We start from the raw sequence: 10,964 nt of genomic DNA, 5'->3' as shown, positions 1-10,964 counted from the left end.
GCTGGTTGCTGCCTTCCCGTTAATGCAGCCCAAGTCTGCACACTCGTTGCTCCCCGGGGAAAAATCCCCTTCTAGGAATGCTCGCCCCTGATCTGCAGCTGAACTGTTGGGTGTCAGGGTCCTTGTGTTAGCCCTGTGAGTGTCATCTCCTCCATATGGCCTGTTCACTCCAGCTCAGCAGGGTGTGTGCTGAGTCTCAATTGTATTGCTGGCTGTGATGCCCGAGGCTGCACTCCCCGTGCAAGGAGTCTGCCCATCCTGTCTGCATACCATCAAGCAGCCTGGCAAGCCAGATCTCAGAGCAGACGAGGTCTGACAAATAAATCTGCAAACTTGTGGCAACGATGTTGCTCACCTTTTTTTGATATTAGAGGGATTATTCATTATGAATGTGTACCACCTGGACAAACAGTTCACCGAGTTTACTATTTGGAAGTGCTGAAAAGGCTGCGTGAAAAAGTTAGACGACCTGAACTTTTCACCAACAATTCATGGCTCTTGCATCACGACAATGCACCAGCTCACAGGGCACTGTCTGTGAGGGAGTTTTTAGCCAGTAAACAAATAACTGTATTGGAACATCCTCCCTACTCACCTGGTCTGGTCCCCAATGACTTCTTTCTTTACCCGAAGATAAAGGAAATATTGAAAGGAAGATATTTTGATGACATTCAGGACATCAAGGATAATACGACAACAGCTCTGATGGCCATTCCAGAAAAAAGAGTTCCAAAATTGCTTTGAACGGTGGACTAGGCGCTGGCGTCGGTGCACAGCTTCCCAAGGGGAGTACTTTGAAAGGTGATGGTAGTGACATTCAGCAATGAGGTATGTAACACTTTTTCTAGGATGAGCTCGGAACTTAATTGTCAGAGCTTGTAGTGTGGGGGTGGGGGTGGGGCAAGGGGCCTGAGAGCCTGGGAGGAGGCTATAGTAGGGCATCTGCCCTTGGGCTCCAGAAAGAGGTGCCTAGGGCCTGAGGCCTGAGCTATGCAGAGGGAGGAGTGCGGCCAGCTGCAGGTGCGTCTGTGCATGTATGGTGTGCACGTCTGTCCGCGTGGAGTGTGTGAGCCTGTGTAAGTGGTCCTACCAGGCCTTGCTGTCGGCTGGTGTCTACCTTTTGTCCTGAATTACCCCGTCAATCAGCGGTGGCCAGGTCACCAGAGCCCAGAGGGGGCCCTACATGACCTGCCTTGCCTCACAGCCACACCAGGTGGCCCCATCTGCCTTCCTGCCCTCCTACCTGCCTGGAGGGTCCTCAGGTACCACCCCAACCCTCTCGGGGAGCAGACCAGCCAGCTGGGCAGTCCTTGACTTCTGCCCACAGATCTCCCTGCTGCTGGCCCCCCTTCTCTCTTCATCATTTCCCCTGTCACCCCCTCCTCATCCTTTCAGGCTCGGCATAGACATGGACTCCTCCAGGAAGCCCTCCTTGATGTCTCCTCTGTGTTCTCACAGACTGTAGGATCTAGGAGGCCAGGGCCCATGGGGGATTTATTACAGTATGTCCAGAGGCTAAATAAAACTCAACACACCTTATTAAATGAATAAAACAATAACCTCTGGGGGCTTCCTATTTCCTATCTGTACATTGAAAATAATACTATCTGACACACAGGGTTCTAACGAGGACTGTGGGACTGGATGGACGGGAATTTCCTATCACTGTGCTGGACATACAGCAGATGCTCCAGAAACAGTTCTAATTTCCCTGCCCTTTAACATTTATGGATACATGTTCTTTTCTGTTTAAAAATACTGTACATTTTTGGAGTCCTTTTGGCCCCAAAGCATGACTGGCTTCTGGTAGCTCAGGTCTCCACTCAAATGTCACTTCCTCAGAGAGACATTCTTTGACCACCCCATCTGAAATAGCCCCACCCGCCCAACACTCTCCACTCCAATAGTTGTCCTATCACGATCTGAACTTTATTTTTTTACTTGTTGACCATCTGTCTGTATTTCCCTCTGGAGCATGTGTGCACCATGAGGGCAAAGACCTAGGCTGACTCTTCCATTCCTGGGGCCCCGGTGTCCAGAACCGTGCCTGGCACGCTATCCTGCAGTTTCCAGGGCCAGGCCTGTGAAGTCTCTAGGGGATAAACACCTACGTATGTGTGTTTGGGATAGAAGATGGTGAGGTAGCTGTCCCCCTTCCTCACTGTACATCTCAGGGAGGTGGAGACTGGACTCCTGCCCTCCCCCAACATGTTCCCTGAGGGAAATGGGGAACAATGGTCTTTCCAGGATGGTGCAAGTGCTGGTGCCTGGGGGTGTAAGGGAAGGCCAGCTCCTTTTTTGCCTTGTGGCTCTGGGGAGGTTGGGGCTGAACCCAGACCTTTGTCAGCACCCCTGAGCACAGTCCATCTGCCAGCAAGGAGAGACTGGAGCACTTCTGCTATTCCCCCACTTCAGAGGGACCCACCCCACTGCCCTAAGCTGGGGCCCCAGGCCCAGGCCTGCATCTTATAGGTGACATTTTTCTTCCCTCTGTAGTACTTGTTCCTCTCCTCACTCTTGCCTTCCTGTCACCAGAGTCTGACAGGCCCTCTCCCACTGCACTCTGTTGGCACCAAATTTTCACACTTCCAGCTTTAGTGGTGCTGTGAGGTTCCCTGCTGTCTCCTGCAATGGGGTTTGCTGCCCCAGACTTCCTGGTGCTCAACCCCCACCCCTCAGCCACTTTGGGGAGCCTCTGCCAGCCCCCACCCTGCTATTCCAGCCCATGTCCTCGGCATAGGGAGAGGGATTCCAGATAAAAGCTCCCAGAGGCTTTTCCCTGCTGCCCCCTCCCACTGAGGAGGGGCACTCTCAGTCCCCACTTGACCCCTCCCCGCTAACTGTGGGGGTTCCATGCCAGACAAGCCTCCTTGACTCTGGCTCAGGGGCGAGGGAGGGCAGTGAGGGTTTTGCATGGACCCAGCTTTGGACCCAGGCCCCTGGCCAGTCTCAGCAGGGTTGCCCAGCTCCTTCTACAAGCTCAAGTCTCCCACACTGTTACCCCTCAGCCCTGCTCCCTAGACCTGGGCAGCTCACAATCACCACCTCATTCTCAAAGCTGTCAGCACCCCCAGTTCTAGGGCTGCCAGCCCTGGCAGGGCCCCAGAACCTCTACACAGGGAAAGATTTCAGGGCTCAGAGGTTTGTGGAGTATGCTCTGTAGAGAGCCCTGGAGCTGACCTTTGTGCACGTGTGTGTATGCACGCAGATATGTGTGTACGTGCACGATGGACCCAACACTGGGGCTCTGGGACCCCGCTCGTATTTTGACCATAGAACCCCAAACTTCTGTTACCATTGGAGACTCCACATAAGTTGCTACATACACAAAACAAGCCATTAGTTTTTAAAAAGGTTTGAAAACCACGAAAACAAGATAAAACTCATTTAATACATGGGGGAACTGAGGTGCAGGGGAGCAAAGAGCGTTTCAAAGTCACAGTGGGGTCAGTAGCAGAGCTGGTACCGTATTAGGCTGCCTGGCTCACAGGCTGGTGTCTTTGGCCAAGACCAGTCTGAAATGTCCCTCTGAGGAGGTGGCAGGTGGAAGCGGAGTCCAGAAAGGCCCAGGAAGGCCCAGTCCAGAGAAATGGGTTAAGGTCACAGCCTCTCCTCCCTTGGTTCCCCTGTGATGGGCCTGAGAGAATAGTTGCATTGGAAAGGTCGCTCCGTTCTTAACTGGAGGCTTAAGGTTGTGGACTGGGAAGGGGCAGGATGAGGGAGGAAGAGCGGAGGGGATGGGGATTCACCCTCTGGGTCACTCATACCCTTCCCCCAATGAAGGCACCAAATGCCCTCCCGTCAGTTGGAGACTGCTTCTGCTGTCCCCCGTGGGCACTGACAGTTGTCCACACCAGGAAGAGGGGCTCCACAGGACTCCCCACCACAGGCCCTGTCCCGCTGGAAGCAGCCCCTCCACCCCCAAACATCTACTCCCAAGTAGAGGGAGTTGGTGGCCAGGTAGGGACGAGGTTGGGTGACACTGAGGTAATGACTTCTGGGGTGGGAAGGCTGTGAAGAAGGGGGTAAGTATTTCTGTCTCAGGGGTGCTGGGGGCACCCTCCTATTGGAAACAGCAGAAATGGCACAGTAGGGAGCATTCGCTCTGTCTCCCCTAGAGTCCAGCTGGGCACCTGGGAAAATGCTATTGAAGGAATCGATGCGTCCATCCTCCCCCAAACCCTCCACAATCCCCAGCCTCCCTCCTCCCCACCTCTCTGTCCTTTGGAGACTATAAGGACTGAGTTATTCTTAGTAGCTTTCATTCATCAAAGCGTGACAAATGGTGTCCTGGGAGGAATGCCTGGGTGCCAAGGAGAGCCAGAGGAGTGGAGTGGGGTGCCAAGGCCCCATCTGAGGAGAGAATCCAGTGCCTTCGGGGAGCCCCCAGTCTGAGGGGGAGACATAGCCCTGCCTCAGGGAGTCCCCGTCTTACCGGGGAGACCCAGACCTGCCCTCAGAGCTCCCTGTGATGGAGGATACTAACCCCACACCCCCACTTCCTCGGCCCTCAGTGAGATCTCAGTCTGAGGGAATTCTAATATCCTACCCTCAAGAAATCTCTGGTCTCATGGCAGAAAATTAGTGGTCATCCACGCTGGAGAAGATATGGTGCATAACCAAGGGATGAACTGAAACTCAAGATGAAAAAGAGGGGTTACCAGAGGGGTATCCAGAAGCATATGTAGCCACCACTGCCACCACATGTGGGGAGCCAAAGAGGCTCCTAGGAATACTCACGTCTGCAAGGCTTACGGAGAAACATGCAAAGATTCCAAAGGGGTGGCAATGGTGCAATCTAAGGTCCTACTAGTAGCAGCTGAGGCTGTCGTAAATCAGGGGTCTCAAACCCAAATGCCTTTGGGGATGACTCTGGCCTCACTGACCTTTCCATCCGGTAAGGCAATCAGAGAACCTGCACCGTCTGTAGGCTCTCACATCCAATATAAAAACCACATGCTCGTTGCAGGCCAGACCTCACTAAAGATTACACTTGGCCAAGGCCATGAATTTGCAACCTCCGTGACATCTGTAAAGAATTCCTGAGAGGAGAGGTTTGGATCAAGACGCTGACAGCCCTTAGACCCGGCCACCAGGCTTGGCTTCTGTGTCTTCAGGGTCTCTTCCCACCCTTTTTGGGATGGGAGACTTGAGCCATTCTTCACCTGCTCCCTTGTGGGCGATAGGCCACAGCTGGTGTGCTGCCCAGGGCTTCAGGTCTGTGATGGGGGGACATCACCTTTCTTTGCAGGAAGGTAATTCCCCCGCTGGGGAAGGAACCTGTGGGGTCATCATAAAGCCACCGTTCAATGAAGTTTTGGCTGAGTGGCCCTCCCTGACAGACTTTACTTTTCTGTGCCTCATATCCAAAATGGGGATATTGTTGCCCTAGTGTCCTAGCGCCCTCTCCCACACAGTGAACTTTCGAATAGGCCTCAGTGTCCATGTCAATAAAATGGGTCCGTGCCCCCTTCCCACTCTCCCAGATCCTTCCAGCAGAGATCTTGAGAACTGTAGGCTTATGGGAGGGGAAGGGCAGGCTTCCATACCTTTAGACCCTGGGGCTTGTCTCCCCAAGTCCAGCATCTCCCCTTGACCCACCTTAGGTGGGGTCTCATAGCTCTATCCTAGGACCACAGGGCATCCAAGAGAGGGGCTGGAGGCAGCGGCAGGGAAAGCTGATGCGAGCGCTCCAAGAGCTAGGAGAGGGTTCCAGGACCGGAGAGGGGCGACCTAATTACTGCGCCTTGGCCCAAAGCCGTGGAGTGCTCCGCAGCGCGGGAATGAGAGCGGCGGTGGGTAATTAGAACGCATTAGCGGTGCCCCTGCAATCCTGTAATTTTCCCGCGCGCTCCGGGTGTGTTTCGTAGGTGAAGCGATGCGGTCTCGGCTCTGAGTCACTCTTAGAAGCCCGGGTGGGGACTCAGGGGGTGGCAGAAGCCGCATAAAACTCCTGCCGCCGGAGGCGCCGGCGCCTTCCGCTGGCGGGGAGTCACCTGTCCCGGGACTCCCCGAGATGCACCCCACTTCCGCAGATGGGGGCGTGGCCCGGGGCGTGGTCACAAGTAGGCGTGACCACGAGAGAGCGTGTCCCGTTTCTCCTCCCGCCTCCAGGGGGCGCTCCCGGGCCCAGCGGATCTTCCCTGGGCCTCGCGTCTGGTGCCCTGCACTCAGCCATGTGGCCTGCTCCCTGCGTGCAGGTGGACTGAAATAGAGAGATTCAGATGCAATGCGCGAGGCAGAGACACCCCCCACACACACCCGAATTCCGTCAGAGACGGGCAACAGACCTAGGACAGCGATAAGAAAAAGAAGTCAGAGACATCAGAAGGGAGTGGGACGCTGTTCTAATCGAGCCCTGAAATCAATTCTGGGGGAACAGGGAGGAGCCAGCCAGGGCTGAGGCTGGGAGGGGAGTTTATTTATTAGCCAGATTAGCCAGCATTAATGGGGAAGCGGTGGTGGCCGGCGGCGGCCGGGACATAGCTGGCATAGCTGGCATAGCGGCGGGGCCTCCCGCGGCGCGGGGCTCTAGAGGCTTCAAAGGGGCTTAAAGAGGCCCGTGGTGGCACTGCCACGGCCCCGCGGGGGGAGGGCGTGGGCGAGGGGCGGCAGGGGAGAAGGCGGCCATTGTGCACGGAGGGATTAGGGATCTGGCCTGGAAGGAATTTTAAACTGCTTCTAGCCGGCGCGCCAGGACTCCCCCCTCCCGCCCCACCACTGCTGTCCTGAGCACCAGCACGAACATGCTGAGATGTTTACCTGCATTTCTGTGTCTTGGGGATGGGTGGGTGATATCCTTCCTCCTCCCTCAGATTGGGGACATCTAGGGTTGTCAGATTTGTCAAATAAATACAAGACGTCGAGTTAACTTTGAAGTTCAAATAAACAATGAATAAATTTTTAGCATAAGTATGCCCCATATGTTGTATGGGATATATTTACACTGAAATATTATTAGTTATTTATCTGAAATTCAAATTTAACTGGACGTCTTGTATTTTTTCTTCTTCTAGTATCCCTACAATCACTGAAATGTCAATTCCGTGTCTGCAACAGATTGGGGGCTCCTGAAAAATTCAACTGGGCTGTGTCTCTACCCTCAGACTAAGTTTCCTGAAGCTGGATGCTGTCTCACCATTCAGAATTGAGCTCTGATGGCAGTACATGTCTCCCCCATCAGACTAGGAGCTTCTTGAGGACAGGCTCTGAATTTCAGATTAGAGCTTGGAGGTCAACATCTGGGTCTCCTTTATCTCACAGGGGGTTTCCTGGCAGGATCAGTGTGCTTCTGGAAGGGCAAGTCTGTTTCTTTTCCTCCCCCAGGCAGGTGGAGGCCCTGCCCAGAGGAGGGTGCTAGGGGCCCAGAGGACTGACCTATATAGATGGATGGGTCCTATTTTTCAGGACTCAGGGCTGCAGGTTCTCTGGGGTTGATACACTGGGTACTTGGGGGGTGGGGGTTCCCTTCCTGTGTGGCTCCTGACCTGGTCCTGGCCCTTGCTTTGATAGTGGAGGCCAGGCCTGCCTGGGCCAGAGGCTGTGGCCAGCATGTAGGAGAAGCCCCAAGTCTGCTTACTCTCAGTCTCTGCCAGGAAGGGGCAGTGTGGCCCTTGGTGCAGAATGGCCCTGCTCACCTCCTCCTCACTCCCCCATAACCATGGCAGCCAAGCCCCCGACATCCATCAGCCTCACTAAACCCCACTGCCCAGCCTTTGCTTGGGCTGTTCTCTCTGCGTGAAGCACCCTTTCTTCCTGTCCTCAAAGGCTGCTAGAGTCCTCACCACTTCTGGATGCTGTGAAGTGCAGCAGGTTAAGTATGGCCAAATAGACTGCTTGTGCCCGGATGTTTTCTGGTGAGAAAAGCCCCACATCTACTCCCTCCTTACTACTCACCACCTGGGCCACAGGGGCCAAAGATGGGACAAAGGTAGAGGTGGAGAACATGTGTAGGTGGGGGCTGTGTAGGTAGAGGGGGAGCAAAGAAGCCTGTGCCATGATCTCCTCCCCCTTCACCCTCTGTAGCCTCTTCCCAAATCCCCTCATCCCCTCAGGGCCTCTGAACTCTTTCCTTGAAGCTGAGGGAGGCCCAGGAGGAGCCCTTTCCCACGGTCTCAGCCTCAACAGCCCCCACCCCCTGCTTCTTTGGCCACAGCCACCTCAGCCTCTGCAGAGTGCAGGCCTGGCCCTCCCCATCCCTACAGGGCCCCCTCATTGGGCCAGGGTGCCTGTTTCCGGGAGCCAGTGGCATCATCACCCCACTCCTCAGGCCGCCCAGTCATCAGGTCAGCAATTAGCTACTTCCTCTCTGCTGCATGAGGCCACTGAACGTCACAGCCCCTCCCCTGCCGGCTGCTGGCAAGAGCGCTGGTGGGGGAGTACCTCCCCTCACATTTTGTAGTCAGTGCCAAGTCCTGGTGCTCCCCGCTACCCCAGACTACTGCGTTCTGGGTTAATGAGCCTCCCATCTAGGAAGCTGGGTGCTCTTGAGTGCGGGAGAAGCCTCCCCCCACCCCCTTCTTATCGCTCCATCCCATTGGGTAAGGACACTCCTGCTGCCTGGGTGGAGCAATCCCGGCTCAAAGGCACCAACAGCCAAAACAGGCGGAGCATGAGGCTCAGGTGTCTCTGTCCCCAGTCTTGGGAAGTTTGTTTTCACCCAGCTCTTACCTGGGGCCCTGGAGAATGTGAAATGAGGATGGTGGCAGTTATCTGGTAAGTGGGGAGAAATGGGAAGCCACTCTCCAGATACTCAAACAAGCAAGGGGGCAGGCTTTTCACAGACACCCACAGGGCTCACACACCTGGGCCTTACAGATACAACTTATGCAAGGTATGCCTTCACATGTCCCTGGTGAGTGAACCCCCACGGATATACACCCACATGTCCAGATACCCCTCTTCCAAACACGCGCACACAGACCCACGGACATACTGAGAGAGACAATAAGCTTGCAGCCACACCAAAAACAAAACATAGGAAATCACAGAGGAGCCCAGGAGGGTGGTACAAGAGAAGAGACCACCCCAAACCTTTCAGAGAAGAGACCACCCCAAACCTTTCTGACCTCCCAGTGGGCCAGTGGAAGACTGCACTTCGAGGGTGTTTACGTGGTGGGCAGGTGGGCTGCTGTGGGAGTAGCCATGGTCTGAGTCTGGAGGAAGGGGAAGGGTGCAGATTTCCAGAGAGAATAAAAACTTTCCAACCAATAAAAACAAATATGTGTAATCTTTGGCAGATCCTTTAACTCCTTGGGGCCTCAGCGATAGAGATGGGGCCGATGAGAACACCACTTCAATATGGCTTTGAAGTTTAAATGCAATAACCAGCTCAGAGCAGACCCTGAGCTGACATTACTAGTAAGAAGACCCCGCCTCCCCCTCCCCCCCAGTCAGTGTCCTGTTGCTGGGTGGGGGGTTTGCTGAAAAGAGCTGCCCTGGGGAAATAAACAGGTAGCCCTCATCCTGGGCCTTACCTGGCCATCGGATCACCCCTGTCTTACTCCATTTCCTGAGGTCCAGCCCCAGCCCAGCTGTGGCAGGTGATTGGGTGCTATTCCAAACTGGCCTGGAGGTAGGGCCTGGGAGGGGCTGGCTACCTGCCCCACCTTTACCTAGCTGACAGCAGCTAGCTGAGTGCTGGCTTCCAGCCTCTGAGGGGATGAGTCAGCCAGTGTCTCCCCATCTCCGCAAATGGGGTGCAGGGGATGGGAGCTTGGGTGGAGGGGCCTTCTAGGAACAGGTGCTGCTGCTGGGCAGCCACCGTCTTGGCCTACCAGCCTGTGCCCAGCTCGACAAATACTCTTGTCCTTGCTTCTTACTGCTGTCCTTCCAGATTCACAAGGCAAGGCCTGGGTTGCCCGCCCCGCCCAAGTACCTCTTGAATGACATCAGGGAGCCAGGCCTGCTGCCACCATGCTGCTTTGTGATCCTTCTCAGCCCGTCCAGCAGGCTGTCTGAGCCATAGACACAGGAGCACGTACACACACGCTCATAGACACGTGCCCATGGCCACACAAGCACAACCAGACACCAATGCACACATGTCCTTACGACTGCACACACAGACTTAGTTCTCCCTCACAGTTATACATACTCACACAGACACGCATGTACGCTGACAAGTTCACACACATACACACTCATATATACCTGTACACAAACAGATAGCGTCATAATCACTGTTGTTGGTTGCATTGTGTCCCCCCTGCCCCCCAAAGATATGTTAAAGTCCTAATCTCCAGTGCCTGGGAATGTGACCTAAGTTGGAAATAGAGTCTGTAGATGTGATCAAGTTAAAATGGGAATTTACTGGATAAGGGTGGGTCCTAAATCCAATGACTGGTGTCCTTTAGGGAGAGAGAGATTTGTAGACACCGCTGTACGGAGATACACAGAGAAGGCCATGTGGCAATGGAAGCAGAGATGGGAGTGATGGAGCTACAAGTCACGTAACACCAAGGCTTGCCGGCAACCACCAGAAGCTGGGAGAGAGGCATGGAGCCGACTCTCCTCAGAGCCTCTGGAAGGAACTAACTCTGCTGACACCTTGATTTCAGGCTCTGGCCTCCTTAACTGTGAGAAAATACATTTCTGTTGTTATAAGCTACTAAGTCTGTGGTGATTTGTTCTGGCAGCCACAGGAAATGAATACATTCTCTCTGTCTCTCTCTGTCTCTCTGTCTCTGTCTCTGTCTCTCTCTCTCTCACACACACACACACACACACACACACACACACACACACACGGCTGGCTCTGGGCTCAGTAATGAGGTTGGGGGAATTCCTCTCGGAAGCTGCTCTATCTCTGCCCTCCTTCCCCTGGGACTGGTGGAGTGAACCCAAAAAACTCATGGCCCAGGGGAGGGCTTCAATCATCTTTCATATCTCCTTTCCTCCCTGGGGATCTTAATGAGGCATCCCCCTCGAAATCTGCTCTCGAGAATGGGTTGCCCTGTTTATGT

At 54.4% G+C, this 10,964-nt stretch overlaps 1 long non-coding RNA gene across 1 annotated transcript; it reads left to right on the top strand.

The window, feature by feature from the left end:
- Positions 1-8,406: 8,406 nt before the first annotated feature.
- Positions 8,407-10,609, top strand: LOC141571869 (uncharacterized). The gene is made up of 2 exons (XR_012496922.1): positions 8,407-8,715; positions 10,356-10,609. It is a non-coding gene; the product is annotated as an uncharacterized LOC141571869 (long non-coding RNA).
- The last annotated feature ends 355 nt before the right edge of the window (positions 10,610-10,964 follow it).

The sequence above is a fragment of the Rhinolophus sinicus genome, linkage group LG05 (genome assembly GCF_036562045.2).
Source record: "Rhinolophus sinicus isolate RSC01 linkage group LG05, ASM3656204v1, whole genome shotgun sequence".
In the NCBI taxonomy this organism is placed as follows: Eukaryota; Metazoa; Chordata; class Mammalia; order Chiroptera; family Rhinolophidae; genus Rhinolophus; species Rhinolophus sinicus.
The sequence above is the reverse complement of the archived record's forward strand: the minus strand, read 5'-3'. Positions and strand labels throughout refer to the sequence as shown.